The 13,471-nt window shown below is 54.0% G+C and overlaps 1 protein-coding gene across 2 annotated transcripts in view; it reads right to left on the bottom strand.

Annotated features, from left to right (window-relative positions):
* ADAM12 (ADAM metallopeptidase domain 12) overlaps positions 1-13,471 on the bottom strand; it is a 347,656-nt gene that overhangs the window by 103,609 nt on the left and 230,576 nt on the right. The gene's annotated exons all lie outside the window — the stretch shown is intronic.

The following is a 13,471-nucleotide window of genomic DNA, read 5'->3' as shown; positions in this document are numbered from 1 at the left end:
TTGGAGACCTGAACCCTTTTATACCCTTCTCACAAAAATTCACATAGGCACATGTCTACGGTATTTTGCAGGTCACGTCCGAAGATTCAGGACTATGGATGAGGTCCACAGGCTCAGGTTTCAGGCAGTAGTTCTAACACACAGTTCACACTGCCTGAACTCAAGGATCCGAGTTTGCCTCAGTGCTGAAAAAAGAGTTGAAAACGCGCACTGCTCCATTCCTCTTCTCCAGAAAACCTGAGCCTGTCTCCACAAGAGGGACCTTAGAACATGTTCCTATGTCATTCATTACTGCTTATTTCGGCTCTTCGTTCGTGCTGTGCTTCTCGTTTCAAAATTTTAGCACGTGCGCTGTTAAAGCAAGGGCCATCTTATGCTTATTGATGGCCCGTTTATGGGTGAATAGTCCCTCTTCGAGTTGAATAGAATGACAGTATTTCAGTGCTCACATGGGATGGAAGGAAGAGGTCTGAATGAGTCACATACTTATGTTGAACACAACTGGTGAACAAATACACTCTACTCAGTTCATTATTATTCAACTGGTTTACTCCACCAGTCCAATGGAATGAAGTTATGGGCAGTGGGAAAGAGCAAGGTCATGTCTGGATGCTTGTGCCCCAATTAATGTCTTCATGTGTCTCCAGTAGACCGTACAGATGAGACTTTGGCCATCCTCTCTGTTGGGGTGGCATGTATCTCTCTTCTTAAAAAGTTCTTCGTGAAACAAAACTTAGGTTTTGAAGTTTGGAACGGGTAATGGGGGATTTCTGTTTGTTAAAGTTGATTTTAAAGAGCCTAAATTAAGACAGAGTACTTAAAAAAAAAAATAGGCCAAGGGAATGCGGAAAACAAACACACTTGAAGGGAAAGCATAGATTTGCTGAAATACTGACTTTCTTGCCCCAAAACAAAGACGATCCCAACATTTCAGTTCATACACCAACGTCTTCTATTTTGCATTAGAGTTAAATGAGCTGAACCCTCACAGTAAAACATGTCACCAAGTTCTAATCACGAGAAACAAATTACTGAAAAAGTTTTTCTACTTTATGGAAAAATTTTAGAAATTGTCTACTTAGTCATAAAAATGTTCTCATATCTCCTTTTATCTTTTAAGTCATCCAAGGGCCAGATGTTGAGAAACTGGGGTGAAGGCTTTCCCTTTGCTCCAAACAACTCGCAGCCTGTAATGCAGCTTAATTAAATAATTGCTTTGGGCTGTCTTGAGTATAATTAATCATTTAGCCCTAGAGGTTGCTGGAAACAACAGTGGACACAAAACTCAAGGATTCAGGGTTTCTGAGATGTAAAATTCTGATGTTCTCACAGCCCTTGCTGGCCCCGAGCTAGATAAGCGAGTGTAATTTAAGCTGAATGTCATAGATATTTAGTTGTAAACTTGGAGCTCGAAGTATCTCGGAGTATGGAAGTTAAATCCAGCAGACTCTGAAATTGGGGCTTTTTTCCCCGGCCAGAGTCGGGGCAGGAAAATGAAGACCGTGGGTACCTTTTCCAGGGAAAGACAGGAGGATCCTGGACCGGCCTCCATGGTGGGGAGCGAGGCCGAGTTCTTGGGCAGTGAGTTGAGTATATGAACGGAGGAAAGCGGAAGAGAAAGGCACGGCTGGGGGGTGATGAGGGCCACCTGATGGCACTCTGTCTGGGCTGTGCTCATTGCCTCGACCACCCAATGGATCTGCACCCGGCTGTATCTCTGGCCCTGATCTTGACTGTCAAGGACACGCAGGTGGCTGGAGGCAGAGCTGGGACCCGTGGGCCCAAGCCCTGCCCCTCTCAACCCTCACGCCTTCTTGCTTCCCTCCAGCGCTGTTGTGAGGGGGAGGTGGGGCCTCTCGTGAGAAGCACGAGAAGGAAAAAGAGCCAGAGAAATGGAGTGGCTGCTTTGAATATAGGCAGCCTTCCTTAAAAGTTTAAAATCGTGGTGTTTTTCCTTCAACGGCAACAAAGAGGAAGCTATTAAAATTTTAAATTGACTTTGTTAGCTCTCAAAGTGAAAACTCAGGAGGCCTACATTTCCTCCAGATAAGTTTTTGTTTTTCTCAAAATTCAGTTTTTAATCTCCAAAGCAGTGGCGCATCAGGCAATAACACGGCCTCCTGCTGTGGTTCTTAGTACGATCTTTCTTACGACTCCCGGGCAATTCGGAGAGTGGTGCGTGGATTTTGACTACCTGTAATAAGGCAACGATTAGAATGTGTGAATCTTCCGGACCCGGTTCCATGTTCAACTGCTAATTGAATTTTCGTGGGAAAAAAAAGAAAGACTTCTGGTCTCAATATCAGGCTGTCAGTCATAAGTTAGAACTGCGGTTGGCATGAAATCTAATTTCAGTCCTTTCCTGGGGGAGCCCATGGGTAAAAGTAATATCCCACCTCACGCACGCTGGATACAGCGATCGCAGCGATGTTACCGAACACGCAAGCCCCGTTGGGCTTATTTCCAACGAGTAATTTCCATGAGAACGACTCATGTACAGTCAAAACAAATAGGCAGTGCCCCCTACTGCATGCAAAGCCCGGGCTAGCTAAGGTAGAACACACAAGGATATCTCACCCATGGTTCCCGTTTCAAATGTAATTCACGTCCGGGTTTGGGAGGCATGACGGAAGAGGTAAAATGTTAAACTATTATAAAAGATTTTAATAACAGTTGTGACTGGCACATCAGTAATAATAATAGCAGCTTACGATTTATGAAGAGACCACCCCGTGAGTCAGGCTCCTTTCTAAAAACAACAGCTTTATCGAGAAATGATTCACATACCATTAAGGTCACTCTTTTACAGCATGCAACTCGATGACTTTTAGTACGTTCAGTGAGTTGTGCAAACATCACCATTGATTCTAGAATGTTTTCATCACCCCCCAAAAAACTATGTACCCACCAACAGTCACTCCTTATGCTCTCCCGCCCCATGAGCCAGGCTTTTGAATCCCTCTGTTTTCTCTAATATTTAGAGCAATCTTTTTAGAGCAGGTATCATGAGCCCCTTTCACTAAGAGGAAGCCAATGATAAGAGTCCAAGGTCACTGTAGCGGGTTGAATAGTGTTGCCCAAAAAAGATATGTCTAAGTTCCAACAAAGGTACCTAGGAATGGAACCCTTGGAAAAAGGGTCTTTTCGGGTGTGATTTGATCTCAAGGTGAGCTCATCCTGGATTCACGGTGGGCCCTAAATACAACGACACGTGCCTTTAGAGAAAAAGGAGAAGACAGGGACGTGGCGGGGAGGCTACATCAAGGTGGAGGCAGAAACCAGAGTGACACAAGCCAGGAGACGCCAAGGGTTGCCAGGAGCCGCCAGGAGCCAGGAGGGACCCACGGTGGACCCTCCCTCCAACACTGCTGACTCCTTGACTTCAGACTTCCGGCCTCAAGGACTGTGACAGAAGAAATCTCTGTCGCTCTAAGCCCCCAAGTTCGGGGTCTCTCGTCATGGCAGCCAGGCAACTCACCCAGTCACCCAGCTGGTCAGCGGCACAGCCGGGAAGCCCCAGGTGGACGTGGCTCCCAAACCCATCCCTCGTCCTTGGCCACACGGGGTGACCGGCCTTCTTGCCTCAGTCACCAAGGACTCGCGCCGGGGAGGCCACAGCGGAGCTCGAGGGCAAAGGCCGCCCACAGGATGGGTGGTCAGCCCGGTGCTGACAGAGGGAGGGGTCACAAATGGCCTGTGTGAAACACGGGGCCTTGAGGGGAGTCTGGGAGGATGAGGAGGGCTTGGAGGGCAGGTGAGTGGCCTCGAAGGAGCAAGAGTCGAGGAGAGGGAAAGGTCAGAGAGCGCAGGCGAACACTGAGGACACGGGAGGGCGGGTGCAGACGCACGGTGGGGGCCGCGGAAGGAAGGCGGGACCCACGATGCAGGCTTTGTCCTCTGCCTCCATCCTTCCCCCTGGCTTTGGCCTTGGCTGCACCACGGCCTCGTCACGTACCGGTCCGCACCCTCCGTGCGCACTACAGTGTGCCTCTAATACAGCTCCGGCCTCCTGCCCGCCAGGACTCTGCTCTGGCTGCGTGTCCCCCCTTTCCTCTGCCTGCCCCGCCCCCACCCCACGACGCTCTCTGCAGTGTAACCATTGGCGGCCACCCCTCTGACCTGCTGGGATGCCGGCTGCTTTAAGGCCCGGGCCATGTCCCGTTCCTCAGCGTCCCCACCCGAAGGCCTGTCACGGTTCCCGTGGCTGCCCTTGGCTGCAGTGACCTTCCGGGCTGACGCTTACCCCTCACGGCCCAGCCCAGCCAGACCTTCAGGATCGCCCGGCATGCCGGTCCCTTCCGTGGTTTCCCCTGCGGTTTTGTGGACGCCCCGCCTCACAGCCCTCGCTGCGCGGCGCGCAAATGTCATCTGGCTGCTTTCCACGCCCAGGGAGTATCTTCCTCGTTTGTTTTGGTTTTCCTGGCCCAGCGCGGGGACTGGCATGACCAGTGGGCCACCAGTACGTGAGCCGGTGAGCAGCGGGCGTGTGCGGGAACCCTGGCACAAGCGCGGGAGGGGCGAGTGGGCCTCGGGGAGGCGCGTGGCTTTGCGTGCAGCGGGGTGGCAGGACTCGCGTCAGGCTCAAGCCGCGTTTTTGAAACACGACCTTCTGGAATGTGCAAGATGGCTGTGAAAGAAAGGGTGGAGGCAGGAAGCATGGGTGGGAGGCACCGAAACATTTTTGGAGCAAGGGTTGATCCAGGGCGGGGACGGGGAAATGGGAACAGGAGACACTTTATGCGGAAGCGTGAGGGGACCATGAGCACGACGGGGGGGGGGGGGGGGTCATCAAAGGTCACCAGGGGCCAAGTTGAGGCGCCAGAGGCGCCTTTCATGGAAAAGAGGCAGGAGAGGAGCCCATCCAGGGACGGAGGAGTTTGGATTTGGAGGTTTTGGAGTTTCGAGGCAGAGTGGAGCAGGGGAGAGCCCACACTTGACCTTGGGTGACCTTCAGGAGGGACACCGGGGCCGCCCTGCAGAGGGAGCGGAGGAGCTGTGACCCCAGCACTGGCTGCCACAGATGATCCTGCAGGACTGAGGACTCAATGTCCCCAGGGGAGGAGGAGGCAGGGACACGGAGAGCCCTGGTCTGCGACGGTAGGCGTGGCCATGGGGCGGAGGGCAGGCCGCGGAGGCCAGCCCCTAGAAGAAGAGTGAGCAGAGGGTCCCAGTGCAGGGCTCAGGGCCGGGTTGGCTTCACCTCCACTCCCTGACAATTTCTCCGTTAACATGGCCTACTGCGCTCCAGAGATTTCTAAAACAATTTTGGACAGGCTAGGACTAAGTGTCACCGACCACTTGATGGCTTGGGGAGAGCACGTTTATGCCACCAAAGGTGACTGGACACCTACAACAGGGCAGGTTCTAGGTTGAGCCCAGGGCCCTGCCTGCCTGGAACTCACGGTCCAGCAGACCGGAAAGTAAAGGCAAGATCATCTCCGCGCACCTGACTTCTTGGCCCGTTAGACCATTTCACCGCAGGCCATTTAGGTTGAGCCGTGAGGTCTGTAAAAAGCCACATCTGCCCAGGTGAGTGACCAGAGTCAAGCGACGAGGGGCCGGGAAGGGCGGTGAGCACACGGGACCAGACGGGGTAGAGGCCGTGGCTCATTCCCAGGCTGCCTCGCTCCCTCTGTCTGCGTTTCCTCCTAAGATTCCTTTCCCTTCTCACCTCCTCAGCTGAGATTTCTGCTTCCTTTCTTCAAATGGGTCAATTCAACTTGTTTGCTGAGTTGCAAATAATAAAATAACGATTCCTCCATTAAAGCACAGGGTTTGTTTGTTTTCGTTTTTGTTTTTTACAGTGTCTGTCTTTGCCTTAAATTGCAAATGCTTACTTTCGTTAGAATGGTTATTTCTGATTCCTTGGATCACGACACGGTCAGTGCTGCCCTTTGAAAACTAAGTTGACTTACTATCTTTCAATAGCATGTGGCAAGAAGTATTTCTGCATTTCATGCTATATTTGATTTCATTATATAAAATCTAGTGTGACGATTTTATATCACATGGTTTAAAGGAACACAACGATGTGTGCGTTTATTGGGGGTAACACATAGACTTGCATCTGAATATTTCTATGGAATTGGATTTTTGAAAGCATTTTGTACTGTCTCCCCCACTGACGGCCAGTGCTAAGAGCTTCAGGTGCTACAAGCAACGTATCAGAAATGTTCCCCATCCTGAAGGTCCTTACAAGGTATGCAAACGTATAGCGAGATATACCAGTCAACTATCAACGGAGCGAGGAAGGATGGGCGCTTTAACACACAGATGTGAGCAGATATTTATAAAGTGTCGGCTCACCCCTGCTCCACTCTCCCTCAAAAGTCCAAAATGTCCAAATCCAAACTCCTGGGTCCCCAGATGGGCTCTGGGGTCGGGGCGGGGCTTCGTGAAGGAGGCATCATTTGACTTGGTGAACCTTCCAGAGCCAAATGGGAGGTGGGGAGAGAAGCACGTCTCACGCAGAGGGGCAACCAGGGATAAAGACGGCAAGAAGTGTGAGGCATGTTCTGGAAACAGCTAGAAACCAGTGCAGCTGGGAAGGGGGAGCTTCCTCACGGTAGAGGACGACGGGGCTGCAAAAGAAGATCGGCTCCAAACTGTGCAAAAGACTTAGCAGGACTAATATGGAACGAGGGGTTAGCCAGACTTGGGACTGAGGTGGTTTTGCTGGATGCAGCCGAGCGACCCCGGGACCCCACTTCTGCATCTGTCACCTGAGGAGTGTGACACCCACTGGCTCTGGTGAGCGTCGCATGAAGAATGCAGAGCCCTGCATAAATGCAGGAGATGCCTCCCTCCCTCTCTCCCTCTCTCTCTCTCTCTCAACAGAAGCTGGTTGGAGGAAAGCGGAGACAGTGTCGTTTGCTGTGGGATCGGCAGCTCCCAGCCGGGGCGTCAGGACGGGGCCCTAGATGACGGAGCCTCTCAGCTGCTCTGCACCGTGGTGGTGATAACTCTGGCCTCCCCGTCGTGAAAGCAGAAACTGTAATGATGGACGCAGTCTGGCGTCCCCTGAATGTCACCACCACCCCATGGGATATGTGTGCATGCACATGTGTTAGTATGTGCGTGTGAGCATGCAAGTGTGAGCGTGCAAGGGCACGGGTATGACGGTGTAAGTGTGCGCGCGTGTGCACGTTGCGCCCCAGGATCCTAACCCCCATGTCGAAGTACAGTTATTCTCATAACCAATGCTCGTCTGCAACTCTAGACAGCAGTTTCCTCATCTATCAACTGAACGGTGGGCTTGAGTTAGGTTTAAGCCGAATTTCAACCACCACGCCTGCAGGTGATGGCAAAACTCTTGGCTGATCCCCAAAGCGTGAGCCCCCAAGACTTGTCGTGCCAGACGCGAGTCGGAACCGAGCGGGCGGAGCGAGGGAACCGGAAATGGTGCCAGACGGTCCCTTCCCTCAAGGAGCTCCCGCTGCAGGCAGAGAGCAGGACGGGGATGGGAAGGTGGCATTTACGAATCAAATCAGGACACGGGGGAGTGTGCCCGGGGCCGGGTGTCCGTGCTGGCAGCTTAGGGCCTCTAGGGCGGGAGCAGGGTTCTGTCCCCGGCAACGCGACAGCTGGGTCCCCGCGCTCTGCAGCCTGGAGGAGTCTCTGATGCTCATGGGGGGGGGGCCCCCTGAGGCAGGTGAGGTGAGGGGTGGGGGGCCAGGCACCGAGCAGGGAGAGCAAATAACAGATCAGAACGTCAAAGGAGAATCCCGCATCTTCGCCCTGAAACTGCACCGACAAGGACGGGGCATTTCGGGGCCACGTGCGATGTAGTAGAAAATTAACTTATGCCTGAACTTTGCACTTGGCTTGGAGTCCTTTTCGAAGCAGGGACAGACTCCGCGGCCGCACTCACTTTTATGGCCTGTTTTCCGCGTTGCACTGCATTCCCCTCGATTAAAGAGCTCTTTCCTCTTTTATCCTGCTTTCTACCCGGATCTTTATGCTTCTCTCTCCTTATCGTCCTCCCCACTCAGCTTCAAATGAAGAAGGCTGACTTGGTGGCTTGTCCCCACTCTTCTCTGCTCGGGGACTGAGTTCTCCTGGCCAGCCCAGGTTTGATCGAGCCCTTTGGAAGCAGAGCAGGATGTTCCTTCTCCGCAAAAGCAATCTGCTGGCCTCCAAGTCATGTGTCCCCTAGGACATTTGAGTTTCCCTCCACAGGCCTCGATCTGAATGTGTTTTGGGGTCACACCACACTGAATTTAATTTTGAATCCCTATTTTCTTTGTCAGAATCCACCGGCTGGGGCCGTGCTAGATGCCTTTCTCCTTTAGCGCCCGTCTCCATTGGTTCTTCCTCCAGTGAGAGCAGTTGATGGAACACAGCCTTTTCTCTGGTCTGATTCTCCACTTACGGGATCTCAAGGTTGACTACATGACTCCGGAATTTCTCTGTCAATGCACGGTCTGCTGCTTTTGTAACAATGGCACAACGATCTGGGAAGTCAAAATTCCCAGGAGCGCCATCCCCACTCGGGGCTCCCCACCGCCGCTCCCACCCCTCTTGGTGGTCGACCCCAGATGGCCCAGTACCTGCTCTTCTGACTTTTCCTGAAACCCCAGCCACAAGTATTTGACAGGGTTCCTCTTGGTCGGATGATGGTCTGTGCCAAGCGCCCGGGAGGGAACATTGTCCAAGTGCCGGAGACGAGGAGGGGTGCAGGCTGGGAATCGGACATCACACAATCTGGGCAGAGAGGCTGACCTCTCTGTGCGGGAGGACAGTGACCTTCCCCTTTGGGGGGCAGCCCTGGGAAGAAGGATGGGAGTTGTGACCGAGGGGCGTGGCCAAGCACAGAGGGCAGATTTATCCCATTTGAATATCACTCTGGGAAATACTCTCCAATTTTTCCTTTTCGTTTAAGAAAATTAGTTAATGTCACTGGTTAGGAAATTGTTTTTATCATAAAAAGGAGCTCTCAGGAATACCTTGGAGATGCCCCTTTTTTCTTTACCCATCAAGAGTTTGAGGGACGCCTGGGTGGCTCAATCGGTTGAGCATCCGACTTCGGCTCGGGTCATGATCCCACAGTTCATGGGTTCGAGCCCCGCGTCGGGCTCTGTGCTGATGGCTCGGAGCCTGGAGCCTGCTTCGGGTTCTGTGTCTCCCTCGCTCGCCGCCCCTCCCCCACTCACGCTCTGTCTCTGTCTCTCAAAAATAAATAAACGTTGGGGAAAAAAAAAAAGATATCCTTAAAAAAAAAAGTTTGAGAAGCCTATGAAAAATCACCTGAAAATTATTATCAGACCGATCCAGATACGTCTGGACTTTGACGGTCTGAAACTTCTTCAGCAATGTGTGGAGGGGGCTCATTCATTTCCAAGGATCCTGGCCCTCATTCGTCCTTTCTCTGGCAAAAGCTCACTGGTTTCCCTTGATGCACGCACTCTCCCCACTTTCCATTCCCAGGGTTGGGGATGGCTCACCCCCAGGTTGGCTCAGGGAGTTAAACCAGAGCGTCATAACTACCACTGGCCACTGTGACTGCTTCAGGGATGGGCCTGGGACCCAGTTAGGGCCAATCAGCTGTGTTTTGGGGAACTCTGCTGAACTCAAAAGGCAGCCCTCAGTCTCTTACCTGCCCTCTGAGGATGTAAGCCCGGAGCTGCCTGCTGCCTGCAGCCTCTCTGTGACCACAAAAATCAGCTGTGCATGAAAATAAAACCAACACAGAAGAAGGTGGAGGCCAGAGTAGAGACGGGGTGGACTCTGGTAGCATTAGTTAGACCCTGGATCCAGCCATGCCTGAAGCCACTCCTGGCCTTTTAAGTAGCATGAGACTACCTCCAACTTTTGCTTGTTTTTTTTTTTTGTTTTTGTTTTTTTTTTTTTTTTTTTTTAAGCCAGTTGGAATTAGCTTTCCTGTTCTTCATTCACATTAGCCTTTATATTAACTTGAAGCCTTGAAGAAACACCTGGCCCTCAATAAATGGCCTTTAAACAAACAAGTCCATCTTTTAGGCTCCAGAGAGAAGCAACGGTACATTTTGGACTTTCCCTTTCCACGTGTGTACGAGAGATTCTCCTTTCAAGCCTACTGGGTACCCCACAGGGCAGGGTGTCTGCGAGTCCCACATGTGATCTTTGTCACTATGGCCTTGCGGGTGTCCAACCCCGTTCCCTCAGGAAGAGTACAGCTTTGCATAGAATGAGCCCAGAGGTACCGCGTGAGCATACCTCCCGCCTGGCCCAGTCCCAGAATCAAAGAACGTGAGACAGTCTCGAGAGTCTGATGGTGTTTCCACCGGCTGCTCGTTCACGGTCAGGCACGGGGCTGGCTCTCCTACAGGTTGCTGCATCTGCTTTCAAAGCCACCATTTCAGCCGGAGACTTTATCTCTATTTTCACACAAGGAAACTGGGGCTCAGAGAGGCCCGGTGACTTGTCCACTGTTGCACAGCTGGGTTCACTGCTCGGGCTGTTGTGTGCGAGGGCAGAAACATCTCGTGGCGGCCCCCGATCATCCGCCTTGAACTGGTCACCCCCCTTCGTCCCAGATGCCATCAGGTCTGACCCCATCCTGTCCTTCACCTCTGCTCACCTCTGTCTCCCCCAGGAGACTGAGCTCTGGCTTTTGCATGAAGACTGGGCCCTGGCCCCACACAGCTCTTAAATCTCCTGACTCCCAGCCTCATTCTCTTTGCCCCTCGGACCTTCCCACTGTGCTCTTGGGACTCACGGTCCATCCCCAAACTACCCTCCCCCTGACTCTCTCCTGAATATCCTTTCACCTCCCCGCCCCAGCTGAAACCTGGCTGGCACCACTTCCCCCAACAGCCTTTCAAGACAGACTTCACTGTTTGAAGTCCTTCCCTCGGGACCTCGGTGCCTCCAAGGTGAGCCATTGTCCTCGTTTCTGCATACCGTCACCTGCCACCGAGGTGCTTCGTCACCTCTACTGGTGCCCACCACACCTCCTGGGCCCGCGCGTGTATGGCCGCCCCTGCCTCGTCAGTGACTTCCCCACGGCTTCCTCCGTCGTCACTCAGGAGCAGGGGCTTGGTCCTTTCGTGTAGCTGTGCCCCACGCCACCTCGGGGGAGCGAGACTCAGACACAGAGCACTTTCGGTGGAGAAGGCAATGGTCAGAAGTGTGCAGATGCTACAGTCACCAGCCTCTCCAAACCCCTGAAGACGTTTCTGGACGTCTCTGGACGTCTCTGGACTCTCGCACGTCTGCGGGTGCCGGCTCCGTCCAGGCCCCCGTCCAGGCCCCCGCCGCTCATCAGGATTACTGGGAAGGTATCTAGCTGAGCTCTGCTCTCGCATGTACCCCCTACAGCCTGTTTTCGGCGCGGTGGCCACACAGTGACCTGTGGAAACGGTAAGTCAGACCTCAGCACAAGGTTCCCGTGACACCCGTTATACAGAAGAGGGAGGCCAAGGCCCCTCCCGATCCCGCCCTTCCGTTCTTCCTCTGACTTCAGCGTCCGCTGCCTCCTTTTCCTGCTCCATTCCAGCCACACCGGCCCCCGACCTCGGGCATTTTCCAGCTTCGAGGGCTTCGCGCATACTGTTCCCTCTGGCAGCAATGTGCTTCCTGCAGGCGTCCGCACGGCTCACCCCTGGCGTCCTTCAGCGCTGGCACGGGGACGCGCTCAAGGAACGTTTGCCGAAGAACGAGTAACAGCAGAGCAGCAAATCCAACAACAGCAAGATAGCTCTGTTCTCGTATCAGATCGGCGGGCGTTTCTAAGCTCCATAGCGTTACTCGGACGGGATACCAAAAACGCTTTCTAAAAGCAATAGTGCGCAGAAGCGTGTGTGCGTGTATGCCCTCCATGGAGCGAACCAAAAAGAGACTCAAGTCTCTGCCTCCTGACTTGCGGAGACAGAAGGATCAGGGGACAGAGCAAGCCGGAGAGTGAACTGTGTGATGTGACTATTTTAATGAAGATAGACACACACACACACACACACACACACGCGCGCGCGCGCGTAGGGCTTTGCATGCACAGGACGAGGCCACAGCTGGCATTTTACCCAAGGGGGGGGAGGGGGAGGGGGGAGGGAGGAGGGTGAGCTTGTTTGTACATATTGTCGGAGTCCAGTGATGAACACTGAGTACAGCAGGTATTTCAGGGATGGGGGAAGATGTCAGGAGAGACGGCGCTCGCCTCCGACGGCCAGAGTGGAAAGCGAGGCGGCCACGTGGAGGAACAGGGTGGCGGGACTGTCACAACAGCACTCGCTCCTCCGGGGCCTGCGCACGGAGGCACAGAGCGTCCGAGGCCCCCCCGTGCAGCGCAGCAGCGTTTGCAACCGAGAAAAGCTGGAAACCACCTCCGTGCACATCGGGGAGCGGGCGAAGGGACGCGGCGAACTCAAGCGTGTTTGTCAAAGGAAGGAGCCAGCCCCACGTCAGCCGGGAAAGGATGGGTGTCAAACGAGCCAAACACAAAAACAAACTGCTGAGCGAGGCAGGATGCTCTCCGGCGACCTTCGTAAACTGTGCAGGTGGCCGGGGTCAAAAAGCGTGGGTGGCGGCTCGGAAGGACGCACGTTGCGCGTTAATGGAGGGCACGTGGGGGCGGGGACGGGACGGGAGGGAGAGAGGGGTGGGGTGGAAGGGGCCGCTCGGCTCTGGGCGCCTGACACGCGAGTGAGAGTAAGGGGCGGGCAGAGGGGACACCAGGGCGCGCGGCTGGCACCGGGTGCCCCACGCGGGGACAGGCACCTGCCAGCGTGCCCCTGGGCGCGCGCCGGGCCCCGGGTTCTGGGTCGCGCTGGAGAGCTCCTCACCGCTGCCAGTGTGGCCAGGAAGGCACAGGCCACCGCTGCTCTTTATTAGTCCAGGCGTGTTTGTTACATGTGTCCGGGTTAATGGGAGGCACCTTTTCTGAGAACGCGCCCATTTCCCGTTAACGTTCACTGAGGCTCTGTCTTCATCTGCGGCTAACACCCTGACAAGGGCCAGTGTGGTCACCACCTCCCTCAGATTTGTGGGAGCTTGACTGACGTGTGTGTGTGTGTGTGTGTGTGTGTGTGTGTGTGTGTGTAGGCTCCCACATGGGACTCCCAGAGACGTGGCGTTACGGCTGACGCAGGACACAGCCCTGGTCTCACGGAAGCAGGCACCCAGGCCGTCCTCTCTCTGTCCCCGAAGGCACCCCGGGGCCCAAGCAAAGCAGGGCTTGGGGGATTCAAGCTGTCGGTTCACAAAGGCAGTGAATAAACCCAGGAAAAAGGCCGAGGCAGCTGGAAATTTGTCAGACAGGCTGGTTTTGCCGGGGAGCGCACGAGAGCCAGCTGGTGGCCAATGAGTGTGGTCTGGAAGGATGAGCTGTACGGGCTCGTCCAGCCACAGAAGAGAACGGTGTCCTGACACGGGCCACAGCCTCGTAGCAGAAGCCCCCACACCCCACGCCTGTATTCAGCTCACCTTGAACTCTGTTAAACTGGTGCCTCTGCTTTGTCTCTTAGCGACAGGAGGTCTGTGCCTGTGTACCAAGCAA

This window comes from Panthera onca, chromosome D2 (genome assembly GCF_046562875.1).
Source record: "Panthera onca isolate mPanOnc1 chromosome D2, mPanOnc1 haplotype 2, whole genome shotgun sequence".
NCBI lineage: Eukaryota > Metazoa > Chordata > Mammalia > Carnivora > Felidae > Panthera > Panthera onca.
Note: the sequence above shows the minus strand (reverse complement) of the source record. Positions and strands in the feature narration are given on the sequence as shown.